Source organism: Nelumbo lutea, chromosome 1 (assembly GCF_056320005.1).
Source record: "Nelumbo lutea isolate HS-2025 chromosome 1, American lotus-T2T, whole genome shotgun sequence".
In the NCBI taxonomy this organism is placed as follows: Eukaryota; Viridiplantae; Streptophyta; class Magnoliopsida; order Proteales; family Nelumbonaceae; genus Nelumbo; species Nelumbo lutea.
In genome coordinates this window covers 160,492,718-160,505,159 of record NC_142684.1, presented here as the reverse complement: position 1 = coordinate 160,505,159, position 12,442 = coordinate 160,492,718, and the positions used below count along the sequence as shown (strand labels likewise).

Sequence of the window (12,442 nt, the reverse complement as noted above, 5' to 3'; positions counted from 1 at the left end):
TAAAGGTTTTTCTATCTTTTCCTTCCTTTCCTTACATTTTTCTTCAAACCAAACATAGCCGGTTTCATACTAAGTTTTCCATATGGGAGTCACAGTAGTTTTGATTTTGGTGATTGACAATTTTGTTACGATCCCATTCTTTTGAGTTAACTGCCGGCATCCTTAACTTTTAGATCCAGCTAGGAAGTGAAGGGTCTATTACCTATCAATATATCATATTTCAAAGGTTCACTGGTTTTCCATTTCCAGCAAGGTTCAAAATATCAATATGCCCGATACATCGATAGAGGTGGATTGGGCGAATCGATACACATTTTTATTACATTTTTTTTATTTTTTTTCACAACCGATTCAGGGGGGTCAGTTTAGGTCTCCTCTACCCCCCTAAACCGGTCAGACCTCTGATACACCCATTGTAGGAACATATTGGAGGGATCCCGAAACAATACATGTCGACCGATACGGGCCAATATATGTTAATAATTTGAACCTTGATTTCCAGTATTCCACAGACCAATTATTTTGGTTGGAGAATACCCCTCCACGCCCATTCCCTTTTTGGCTTAATAACATCCTAGACTAGAAATTGCTATTTTGATATATATTTGTTTGTGACAACTTGGTAGGAGCCTTGGCACTTTCCATCACAATCTAGCCAAACGCACCAAGTTGACTCATTCCATTTTCTTTAAACCCCATCCACTAAAAGAAATTGGTCTACAGCCACTACACAGTTTATTCCACTTACCCCAAAGGCAAAGATTTCTTTTCCTATGAAACTTCTCTATTTTTTAAATTGTGGCCTTTGGGAATTTGAATGACCTCATAAACCACTCTTCTGCTTCCATCCATTAAGCTTGCCACTAATTAATTCTCTCCTCACCCTTCTTGAACATCTCCTTGTTAACCCCATCAATAATAGGAGCACCAACATAATTCTCTTTGACTTTAATGGCACTTATTAAAACTAAGGCATTTGTTAAAACTAAGGCATTAGACAATCATCCACAAATTGCAAAATGAAAATGCTTGGGTCTTCCGTCAAAGCTTTGTATTTAAGTTTATCATTCTTGATCTTTGATTCGCTCTCAAAGCTTCACTACAAACAACAAAAGGCTATAACGATCTCCTTGACGAAATCCTCTCAAAGGTTTGATGGGTCTATAAGGAAAACATTTAAAATCTGAAAGGATATGGAGGCACACTCCATTGCTATCTTTATCTATTTCTCATTAAATCCAAATTTTCTTAACCCAATTTACCTTAAAATCTTCTCAATGAAAATCAATTCCAGCCTACCATATGCTTTTCTATGTCTATTTACATGCCATGACTTTATATTTTCATTTTTTTTAATCATTGAATAAAACATTTCAAGAGTATAAAATATTATTCACAATTTGCCTTTTAGAAAAAAAGGGCACTTTTAATAGATAAAATAACACTAAACTAACAAAAGGAATTTACAATTCCTTATCTTTCTGAGGGTGTGAACAGTCCATATTACAATTCCTTAGAATATTTATACACAACCGAGCTGAAGCCATTTTGGGCACATAAAATTGATCTATCCAACAATTATGGTGATCTCTGGCATCAATGTTTATTCTTCCTTAACTATTTTTCACCAGTGATTTTTGAAATTAGTATTTTTTTCAAGTAAATTTGGCTATTTGGTATCATTTATGTCATGTAATTCGATTTCTGAGAAATTGGCTTTGAGTCTGTTTGATACTGATTCTTAAGGGCCGATTATTTTTTGTAATAGAGTTATTATTCAATGTCATGTTGGATGTCATGTCATCTTCAAAAAATCAGAATCAACTAGAAATCAAGAAATCACCAAAAAAGGTGATCCAATCAAACAGAAATTTTAGTGTCAATTCCTCTAACGCCAACATGGCTCTAACATGGCAGCAATTTTCAAGAAATCATCATGGATGCCAAACATCACCATATATTTCTAGGCCAAACACATGAATGTCAATTTAGAGAGTCCACAAAAGGTTTTGAAAACCGAATCGGAAACAGAACCATTCTGGCCACTATTTTCTGGTTTAGCGGTTCAACCGTCAAGGTGGAACAGTTTGACCCATGACATCATAAATAAATAAAAACAAAAAAATATATATAAATAATGAAAATATCATAAAAATTAAATAAATACAAGGAAAATGCAGGAAAAAGTATAATATGTGATGTGGCATAATCCGGCTACTCCCTGTTGGAAACGATCTGGCTGCCAGCAACAACGGGGACTGAGTAACCTGCAAGCGATGAACCAGAGATCCCGGGGGTGAGGTCTTTATACACTGAAGTCCCTGCGGGTTAAGTGGAGTAGTTCTCGGATCCTCGCTGTGATGGGATCCGCTTTCGCGTTAGGTGAGGATAATGCCACCAACCGGTAAGGTTGCTCATCTCTGCCTAAATCGAGGAGTGGGTGAGCTAATATAGCCGTTACAAGTCACAATCCCATAAAATGCGGGGTACGGTGGTGAGTTTCTCGGGGTTGTCATATGGTGGTCGAGCTGCTTGGTGGCGAGTTGCCTAGTGGCGAGCTGCCTGAGCTCGTGTTCTTCAGACCTGACCTGCTCTGAATGTTAAAGTGCCTTAGTACTGAGATGATCTTGCACCTAGGCAGGCTTGTCTCAAGGTGGATTCTTTCCGGGGTGGTCCATCTATCCGGGTTTGATCTATAACAGACTTGATATCGTTATCCTGGTCATAATCTGATACCGGGGTGATCTTAGTTCGGGATAGCTTCAGTTCGGGGTATCAGGGTACCCGAGGTCGCTTTGTAGCAAACTGATCATGCTGAGCTGTCACTTGTATCGAGTCATGTCCACGTGTTTCCCTGTTCTGAGATCAGGCCAAATTTCCCTTCATCAATTGCCCCCCACTCCCCGAGCTGGGGGTCTTGACCTGGTGCGGGGAGTTCACGTTGTGACAAGTGGATTTGGCTCGAAGTCCAAGCTGCTCTGTTAGATAGGTCGCTGATCAGATCAGTTCGGCTCAACCAAGAATAACCCAAGTCACGTGCGGTTTATGCGCAGACGTCACGCGATCTACAAATTCCGTGGATGCCAAAAGACGTGCTAAACTGCTTTCGATCTCGAGGGTCGTGCAGTTGGTTTTCTTAAGAGTCGTTAGATTGCTCTAATCTTGACCGTTGATTCTTCATTACAATGGCTATAAATAGGGGGGTCCCGAGACTTATTTTTCCCGCCATAAGTTCACAAGTTTGTTCTGAGGTCGCGTCAAGATCCTTTAGCTCACTCTTCTCTTTGTTTTCCGAGGTCAGACTTCTTTTCGGTGAGTTTATGTTTTCCTATTCTTCCTTTGTTTTTTAATCATGTCCAGTTCTAGCGTAGATAGACTTTTAGGTAGTTCTAGCGAGGCTGAGGGTTTCGTGGTGCAATCCGCAGCCCCTACTGGGGAGGTTAGCTCGCCACAGGGTGACTCCCCTCTTCTGTCTTTAGTGGAAGCTTTTGCTCTCGAAGTTGAGCCATCTCGGCTCGGGGAGACCGAGGTTCAAGAAGAGGATCCGTCCTCTAGGACGGAGGCCCCATCTTCTTCCCGGGCTCGGGATCCAGATGATTTCGGTCCTTTCACCCTAACTTCTGATAGACTAATGTACCTTGTAGCTCGCTATCGTCTTCCTGATAGCTTGGTTTTTAGCCTTCCTTAGGTCAATACCCTTAGGCTCATGATCACCATGAGCTCGCAGTCTTTGAGGAGCAACTCGCGGCCGGGCTACGCTTCCCGCTTCACCCTTTCATTATAGAGGTAGTTAAGTTTTTTAACATTACCATCGACCAACTACATCCGAACTCCATTTAGAATATAGTCGGTACCATCTCTTTGTTCCACACATACGACCGGCCTCTGTCCTTAGACACCTTCAGCTTGATCTGTGTGATCAAGCGGAACTCTGCTTGTCTGTGCGGGGATGTCAAACAAAGCTACTATATCTCACCTTGGCCTGGTTTCAAAATCCTGTTCAGCTGCCCGAACAAGGTTCCCTCCTAGAAAAGGAGGTATTTCATTGTTCGAAATCCTGAAGGGTGGTCTTTTCCAACCCACTGGAGGGTAGCTATCAAGGATCCCAGGGTGAGCTTAGATGGAGAAACTAGGGTAGTCATCAACTCATGGAGGGACCACAGCCTCGAGATGAAGGATTTCTTGGCCGAGGAGAAGCTTGTGCGAGCTGGTCTGAACCCTCCTAGTAGGTTTTCACCATGGTTCTTTATTTTAAAGTTCTTTTTAATTCACGACTAACCTTTTGTTCTTGCAATTGCCATGCCAAAAGTCGATGATGAGAACCTTCTCAAGAGTTCTTAGAGAGGGAAGAAAATGAAGGCCTCGAAGAGGCTTCGTCGGGAGGCCAGTTCTTCAGCCCCTGCCTCATCCGAGGTCCAGGCTGTGGAGCCAATCTCTACTGAGCTCCCTGGGGAGGAGGTTCATCCTCAACCCCCCGTAGTGGTCCTGGACGACGACCAGGAGGAGGGTGCTCGGTCTTTTGAACCGGGGAGCACTTCTGCACGCGAGCGGGAAAGTGTGCAACCTCACCGGCTGGGAGTACTTTTGCACCGAGACTCAAGCCTTCCAGTGAGAGCACAATGACTCTCGAGCTCGCGATGCGCAAGAGCAGGGATGCCACCTTCCTCGACGAGGTCGCGGAATGGGCTTACATGTCCACAGCCCTACTTGGAGCCCGAGCTGCCGGTTATTGCATGGTGGTAAGTACCTTATTTTACAGTTTATTTCTGTCAATTGCAAGTGTACTTACTTCGGTTTTGTTTGCTAGGTGAATTCCGCCATTCAATCGCTGATGTGCCAGTCTGAGATCTATCTGAAGCGGGCTCTGGAAGCTGAAGAAAAGGCACGTGAGCTTCACCGTGATTTTGGCCATGACTAAAGAGAAGGAGAAGCAGCAAGAACTAATCTCCGCACTGACTGAGGAGAAAATGAAGCAATAGGAGCAGATCTCGACGTTGACTGAGGAGAAGGCGAAGCTTCAATGAGAAAACGAGTCTCCCGAAGCGATGATTCAAGAGCGGACTGAGATCTTCGAGACTGCTATACAAGAGGCGCGAGCTGAGGAAAGAAGTCGTGTTGTCGAACGCTTCAAGAGTCCTCGGAGTTCCATGATCTCCAGGTCGAGTATGGATCGAGCTCCTACCGTTCCGGGTTCAAGCTGTGCCGGTACTTAGTGCGGCAGTTCCCTGACATCGATCCTGTAGCCCTTACTATGTCAGGCCTTACCCCCGAGGTGGCGAGGGTGGCGAATGAAGAGTCCAGCTCGTCCGAGGAGGAAAGTGATGATGAAGCCAAAGAGATGGGCCCCTCAGGTCAGGAGGACATGGAGATCAGCTAACAATCCTTGTAAGTGATTCTGCCTCTTTCTCTTTATTGTGTTTTGAATGTATCCCCTGAGGCCACTGAGCTCGGTTTACAATGAAGTCTCTGTACTCACATTTTTTCAATCAATGAAACATAACTTTTTCTGAGCAATCTTTGTTCAATGTAGGAATTGTATAGGTTACCCGAATTGCCGAACTATCGAGCTGGACAACTAGTAAGGATAACCAAAGTAAAAATTTGTCTAAGTGTTTGTTACCCCAAACTGTCTACTCGGACTATTAGTAGGGGCAACTTTACGTAAGGCACGCCAAGGTGAGCGCTATTGCAGGGTATATACCTGATCTGTCTGCGTACGGGCTACTCATTTGAATGTTGGTTCCCTGACGAGCCCGAACTGTGATTGTTGCCAAGGTGGTATAGACATCATAGGGTTTATACCTAATTTGTCTATGCTTTAAGCATTAGAAGTAACTTGCTTATGCCAAAGAGGCGACTAGGTCTTAGATGCCCATGCCGAAGAGGCGACTGGGACTTAGCTCGCCCATGCCGAAGAGGCGACTGGGACTTAGCTCGCCCATGCCGAAGAGACGACTGGGACTTCAGTGCCCATGCCGAAGAGGCGATTGGGACTTAGCTCACCCATGCCGAAGAGGCGACTGGGACTTAGGTGCCTATGCCGAAAAGGCGATTGGGACTTAGCTCACCCATGCCGAAGAAGTGATTGGGACTTAGGTGCCCATGCCGAAGAGGCGACTGGGACTTAGGCGCCCCTGCCGAAGAGGAGACTGGGACTTAGCTTGCCCATGCCAAAGAGGCAACTGGGACTTAGGTGCCCATGCCGAAGAGGCGACTGGGACTTAGCTTGCCCATGCCGAAGAGGCGACTGGGACTTCGGTGCCCATGCCGAAGAGGTGATTGGGACTTAGCTCGCCCATCCCGAAGAGGCAACTGGGATTTAGCTTGCCCATGCCGAAGAGGCGATTGGGACTTCAGTGCCCATGCCGAAGAGGCGACTGGGACTTAGTTCGCCCATGCCAAAGAGACGACTGGGACTTAGGTGCCCATGCTGAAGAGGCGACTGGGACTTAGCTCACCCATGTCAAAGAGGCGACTGGGACTTCGGTGCCCATGCCGAAGAGGCAACTAGGACTTAGCTCGCCCATGCCGAAGAGGCGACTGGGACTTAGGTGCCCATGCCGAAGAGGCGACTGGGACTTAGCTCGCCCATGCCGAAGAGGTGACTGGGACTTATATGGTGCCGAAGTCTTTTATCAGTTTGCCAGTTCGCGCCTAGGCCAGGCCGCCAGGTCGATGCCCGTGCCAGGCCGCGCCAGGGCCATGCCGCCAGGTCGCTTGTGCCTCGTCATTTGGTCTGCTTCCAAGTGGCCGATGACTCAGAGGCTGAAGTGGAGTTGCCTAGGTGTCGAGCTACCTGTGAGGCACCGGGCTGACCAGGTGGTGAGTTGCTTGCGAGGCGCCGGGCTGACCAAGTGTTGAGTTGCCTGCAAGGCGCTAGGCTGACCAGGTGCAGGGTTGCCTGTGAGGTGTTGGGTTGACCAGGTGGCGAGCTACTTATGGGGCGTCGGGCTGACCAGGTGCAGAGCTGCCTGTGAGGTGCTGGGCTGACCAAGTGGCGAGCTGCCTGTGAGGCGCTGGGCTGACCAGGTGGCGAGCTGCCTGTGAGGCATCGGGCTGACTAGGTGCAGAGCTGCCTATGAGGCGTTAGGCTGACCAGGTGTCGAGCTGGATTGATGAGCTCAGTTGCTCTTTAAAGACCTGCTAGGAACTAAATGTCAGAGGACCTGGGGTGGCTAACCCGGTGAGGTCGCTTCGGTGCTTAAGTCAGTACTCTCATAGTAGACTGCGAGCTAAAAATCACAAAGTCTGAGAGCTAGAACTTGCTTACTTGCTTCTGGGGTTGGTGCCTTTATATAGGCATTGTTTGGCGTGGGCTTCACGCACCATATTCGAGATTTCTACGAGATCATCTAAGTGGTTCAAGATTCCTGGGGGTAACCGCCATGCACGTTGACCACCCTCCAGATCGTTCGGCACGTGGGGCAATTTCCAAGGATCGTGAGTGTTTGGATATGCATGACGAATTCGTCGGCGAGCACGTCTTGCAAGTCGCCAGGTCGCGCTTGTGCCAGGCTGCCAGGTCGCGCCAAGGCCAGGCTGCCGGGTGGGTGCCTCATGACGCCGGTCACCCACTCCTACAAGAAGCTACTAGGAACTCAACTTTCGAGGGCAATACCACTAACTTTAGGTCGCCAGCTCGCAGGGGAGCCTTGGAAGGCTTGACCAACAAGGGCGCCTATGTAGTATGTTGGCTGCCAATTCCCGCGGAAGCCACGAAGAGCTCATCTTTGTAGAGGGGACCTCGCGAAGAGGACTGGTGATGTTTTATCTGAATTGAAAGTAAAGTTGGTAGAGCTACTTAGTCTGTTAGCTTTTTGCATAGTTTTTGAGTTCATAGAAAATGGAAACTATAAAGCGAGAGCTTTAGTTTCTAAAAAGTGAGGACTTAGCTTTTTGTAGGATGAGAACTTAGCTTTTTGTAGCGTTTCTCACAGAACCATAAAGGGTTTAGTGAATGTCGCGCCGACTACAAGAGGGAGTGGCGCGTTCAGTTGTGCAGTCGCTTGGGGCATCGTCAACGTTGGGACCTCAGTCGCAGTAAGTGGTATGATGAACTGACCTATGCAAACAGACAAGAACTGAGGTTGCCCCCCGGAGACATTCGCTTCGTTGTGTTGTCTAGCGTTGCTGGAGGAAGCCATGGATTTGATTATGAGCTTGAGATTTTGGAAATGGAAACAAGGGCTTTTAGTAGTGATTTCCCACAAACAACACCAAATGATGTGGCATAATCCGGCTGCTCCCTGCTGGAGATGATATGGCTGCCAGCAACAACGGGGACTGAGTAACCTGCAAGAGATGAATCAGAGATCCCGGGTGGCTTACCCGACGGGGACACTCCGATGGCTAAGTTAACGCTTAGTAGTAGAGAGCTTGAAGATGATATCAGAGAGTTAGAGAGCTAGAGAAAGATTATGCATCATACCTTCGCCCCTGGGGGTGAGGTCTTTATATACTAGAGTCCCTGCGGGTTAGGTGGAGCAGTTCCTAGATCATCGTTGTGATGGGGTCCGCTTTCATGTTAGGTGGGGATAATGTCACCAACCGGTAAGGTTGCTCATCTCCGCCTGAATCGGGGAGTGGGTGAGCTAATATAGTCGTTACAAGTCACAATCCCGTAAAATGTGGGGTATGATGGTGAGCTTCTCGGGGTTGTTATACGGTGGTCAAACTGCTTGTGAAGTGCCAAGTTGCTTGGTGGCGAGTTGCCTGAGCTCGTGTTCTTCAGACCCGACCTGCTCTGAATGCCAAAGTGCCTTAGTACTGAGATGATCTTGCACCGAGGCAGGCTTGTCTCGAGGTGGATTCTTTCCGAGGTGGTCCATCTGTTCGAGTTCAATCTGTAACGGACTTGATATCGTTATCCTGGTCGCAATCTGATACCGGGGTGATCTTAGTTTGGGATAGTTCCAGCTCGAGGTATCAGGGTACCCGAAGTCGCTTTGTAGCGAACTGATCATGTTGAGTTGTCACTTGTGTCGAGTCACATCCACGTGTCTCCTTGTTTTGAGGTCGGGCCAAATTTCACTTCATCAATATGGAAAACAAAAAATATATAAATATAAAAAATAAAATGCAGAAAATACAAAAAAATACAGATATTTGCAAAAAATACAACAAAATACAGATTAGCTTTGATACCATTCCTGCATGTAAATGAACTTCCATATTTAAAAAAGGATCAATATATGGACTGTTGTTAATCATACCTTTAAAACAGTCAACAATTATTTCCCATTTCAAAAAATTAAAACCATGATTTACATATTTTACATTATAAATCGTACATAGCAAATTAGCAATGATTTGAAAAAAAAAAAAAAAGAAGCAAATTCGCAAATGATGAATAGCCAATTAGCAATTTTTAATAAAAAAACAAAAAAAAAAATTATACCTTCACCGCCGTCGGTAATGGTGGTGTCACAAAGAGACGAGGAGAATGAAATAGCCGGTCAGATATTTTGTTTGGACTGGTCGCCGGTGATTAAAACCGTCTCTGCAACTAAATACTCGCCAGAGGTGAAAAAAGCCCAAAAACAGAGCTAAAGCCTAAAACTGCTGCAAGTAAAGAAGTCGCTGGTCGTTACTGCAAAATCGTCGGTCTCTGGTCGTCGTAGATCGCCGGAAGTCGTCGGAGGTTGGACGTTGGAGGTAAGATGGGCTCAACTGCTTAAGCGAGAGACAGAGAATGATAGAAAGAAAAGAAGGTCGCTGGTCAACAGTCGCCTTGGTCGCCATAAGTAGTCGGAGGTCAGATGGGAGTGAAACGAGAAGTAGAAAACAAAAGGAACGAAAACGGGATGCCTTGCATTGAGATATATTCCCATTGCAAGGTTGAGAAGGTGTGGGCATGGATTTGCCCTGACTGAAGACTGCCCAATTCGAGTGAGATTTGGTACAGAAATGGAAGTTTTGGACTATTTATTTTTTATTTAAATTGCAAAATATAAAGGATCAGAGTTTTTTAACTCCACCGTACAGGAATGAATCCTGACAATGGATTGATGTCAAACTTATGGGTAGGAGGAGTTTTATTGGGGGCTACTAGTAGAATCCTGACAATGAATTCTGTATTGATCTTGTCAGAAACAAAAAGTGCACCGCAGCTTATTACAGAATTCTGAAGCAAATTTACAATAATTCAAAATGTTAAATACCCCACCGTGAATACCAATACCCACCCATGTATTGGTATTCTGATAGTGGGCTGAACTATCATTCTCCCAAAAATAAAAAACAAAAACCGCGAACGCTTGTCTAAGTTGAACAATTTTATGGTTCGACTACCTAGATCAGTGGTTCTTTAACATTTTCAATGTTTTTTTCACAAATAACAGTTCGAATTAAAAAATACCTGGAGTCATGACCCATTCTTGGTTTGAACGGTCCGATCATCTGGTCCAATCTAATTTTCAAAACCATAGCCCACAACAATCTTAGCATTGGATAAGATTAGAATGGATGTTCACTGATTATCCTTTGCAAGAAGAAGAGCCTTCCTAATTCAGCCAGCACCAAATAGGGACGGCATTTTCCCCATCCCCGCCCGCCTGAAACCTGACCTCCCTAACTCTATGGGATCAGGGATGAGGATTGCTTTGGTGAGGCAGGGATGGGGATGAGGACAAAGATTAATAGGGATCGCCGACCGAAATTGGAGTAGGGGTGGAGGATGGAGATTGCTTTGGTAAGATGGGGACAAAGACGTGCAGAGGGATTAATAGGAATCCCATGACTGCAGGAGGGTCGAGGATGGGAAATGAAGTCCTCGCCCCACCCTAAACTTGCTTTGTTCCATTAACTAAAGTTTTTACTATGAATTTGTAATGACATTACCCAAACTTGCTAGTTGGAAATTGTCCTAGGATCTCAGGATTAACATCTTTTGAGACTAGAGCAATGAAAGTCCTATTTAATTCCTTAAGCTTAATTTGGAAAAAATACAATACAAATACATACAAAATAATACAAAATACAAGGTTTTTTCACTCTAAACATTTGTGTTTATACTCTTTCCAAACTGAGCCTTGGTGGTTCTCCTTGAGCGAAAAAGAACAAAAAAGAAGCTTTAATTTGCCTTTTCAACTGTTTCTCCAATGATTTCTCAATATTGTTTTATAGGAAAAAAAGCTTTCAAACCAATGATTTCTCAATATTGTTTTTTATAGGAAAAAAGCTTTCATGTGGATAGGTGCAGCGTCTTGCATTGACGACAACACATATTAAAGGTTTAAGCCCTTAAGCCTCTCGGGTTTTCTGATAATATCTTAGATCTCCTCAGAATTTTAACCTGCCCAAAAACCTCCCTTGTCTTGTAGGATAAACTTAATTATAAATGCCTTCTGTGACTTTTAAGTGGACAGAGTTTAAATGACTATCATTGCCACTCTTTATTGTTTTTGAAAAAATACAAATATTCTTATCCCAACTTTTCCCCTTTGTATAATAATGAAGTAGGAGACAAATAAAACTTTGGGACTGTGTGTTCGGCCATGAAACTAGAAATACTAGTAATTAATGAACTGGTTTCATATACGTTTTAACGAATCAGGTGGCATTTATCAAAATTCATAGGGGAGGGAGTTTGATCAATATTATGTCTTTTGGACAGTGTAAATTTTTCCTAAAATTTTACTTTACGGTCCGTTTGATTGCCAAGAAATTCGTGGGAAAGGAAATATCTTTGAGGAATATTCCCTTTTGCATGCATTTGTTTTAAATGAAAATTTGGGAAAGGAAGAGAAACATGTGGGATGTGGGTTTCCAAAAATCAATATGCGGGGTTGCATCAAAATGGTAAAACCCCAATGAGAAAAGAAAAAATAAGCAAGTGGTGAGAAAATATTGTTGAACTACCTGACCAGACCTCGTCTCCTTCCTTCAAATCAGCGCCATCTCTGACGTTTTCATCGAATGGTAAGCTTCGATCTGGCATTCTCTCATCATTTTCATTCATTTCTATGAGACTTTTTGACTTTTTGCTTTTCTGTTGAAATAAGCATAAAAAAGACCAAACAAGCCAAATGGAACAAACATATGCCAAAAGCCTGAAGATTAACATTTTGACTTTTTGCTTTTTGTTGAAATAAGCATAAAAAGATCAAACAAGTCAAATGGATTGTCATATAGGTTGACCATGTCAACTCCTCAATATTCTTTATCTCAAATTGTTAAAAATGACGCTTAAAAATTCAGATGGTTTCATCGTTGATTAATCAACAGACTTGCGAAGTCCCTATTTCAATTTTCCATTCTTTTGGTGTTATTCAAGAGTGGGTTTCAAGCACAGATCTCATATCTCAGCTATCAGCTTTTTTTTTTCTTGAAATTTCAGAATTATAGATACAACATCTTATGATATTATTGCATGGTAGTGGAATGCAACTAACTAAACTGCCTATAGATGTAGTGAAATGGTTATGATCAAACAAGGGACAGC

At 44.2% G+C, this 12,442-nt stretch overlaps 1 long non-coding RNA gene across 1 annotated transcript; it reads right to left on the bottom strand.

The window, feature by feature from the left end:
- Positions 1-2,134: 2,134 nt before the first annotated feature.
- On the bottom strand, positions 2,135-10,037 carry LOC148878735 (uncharacterized). Its single transcript, XR_016103700.1, has 2 exons — positions 9,398-10,037; positions 2,135-9,030 (listed from the first exon to the last, which is right to left on the bottom strand). It is a non-coding gene; the product is annotated as an uncharacterized LOC148878735 (long non-coding RNA).
- Between the last annotated feature and the right edge of the window lie 2,405 nt (positions 10,038-12,442).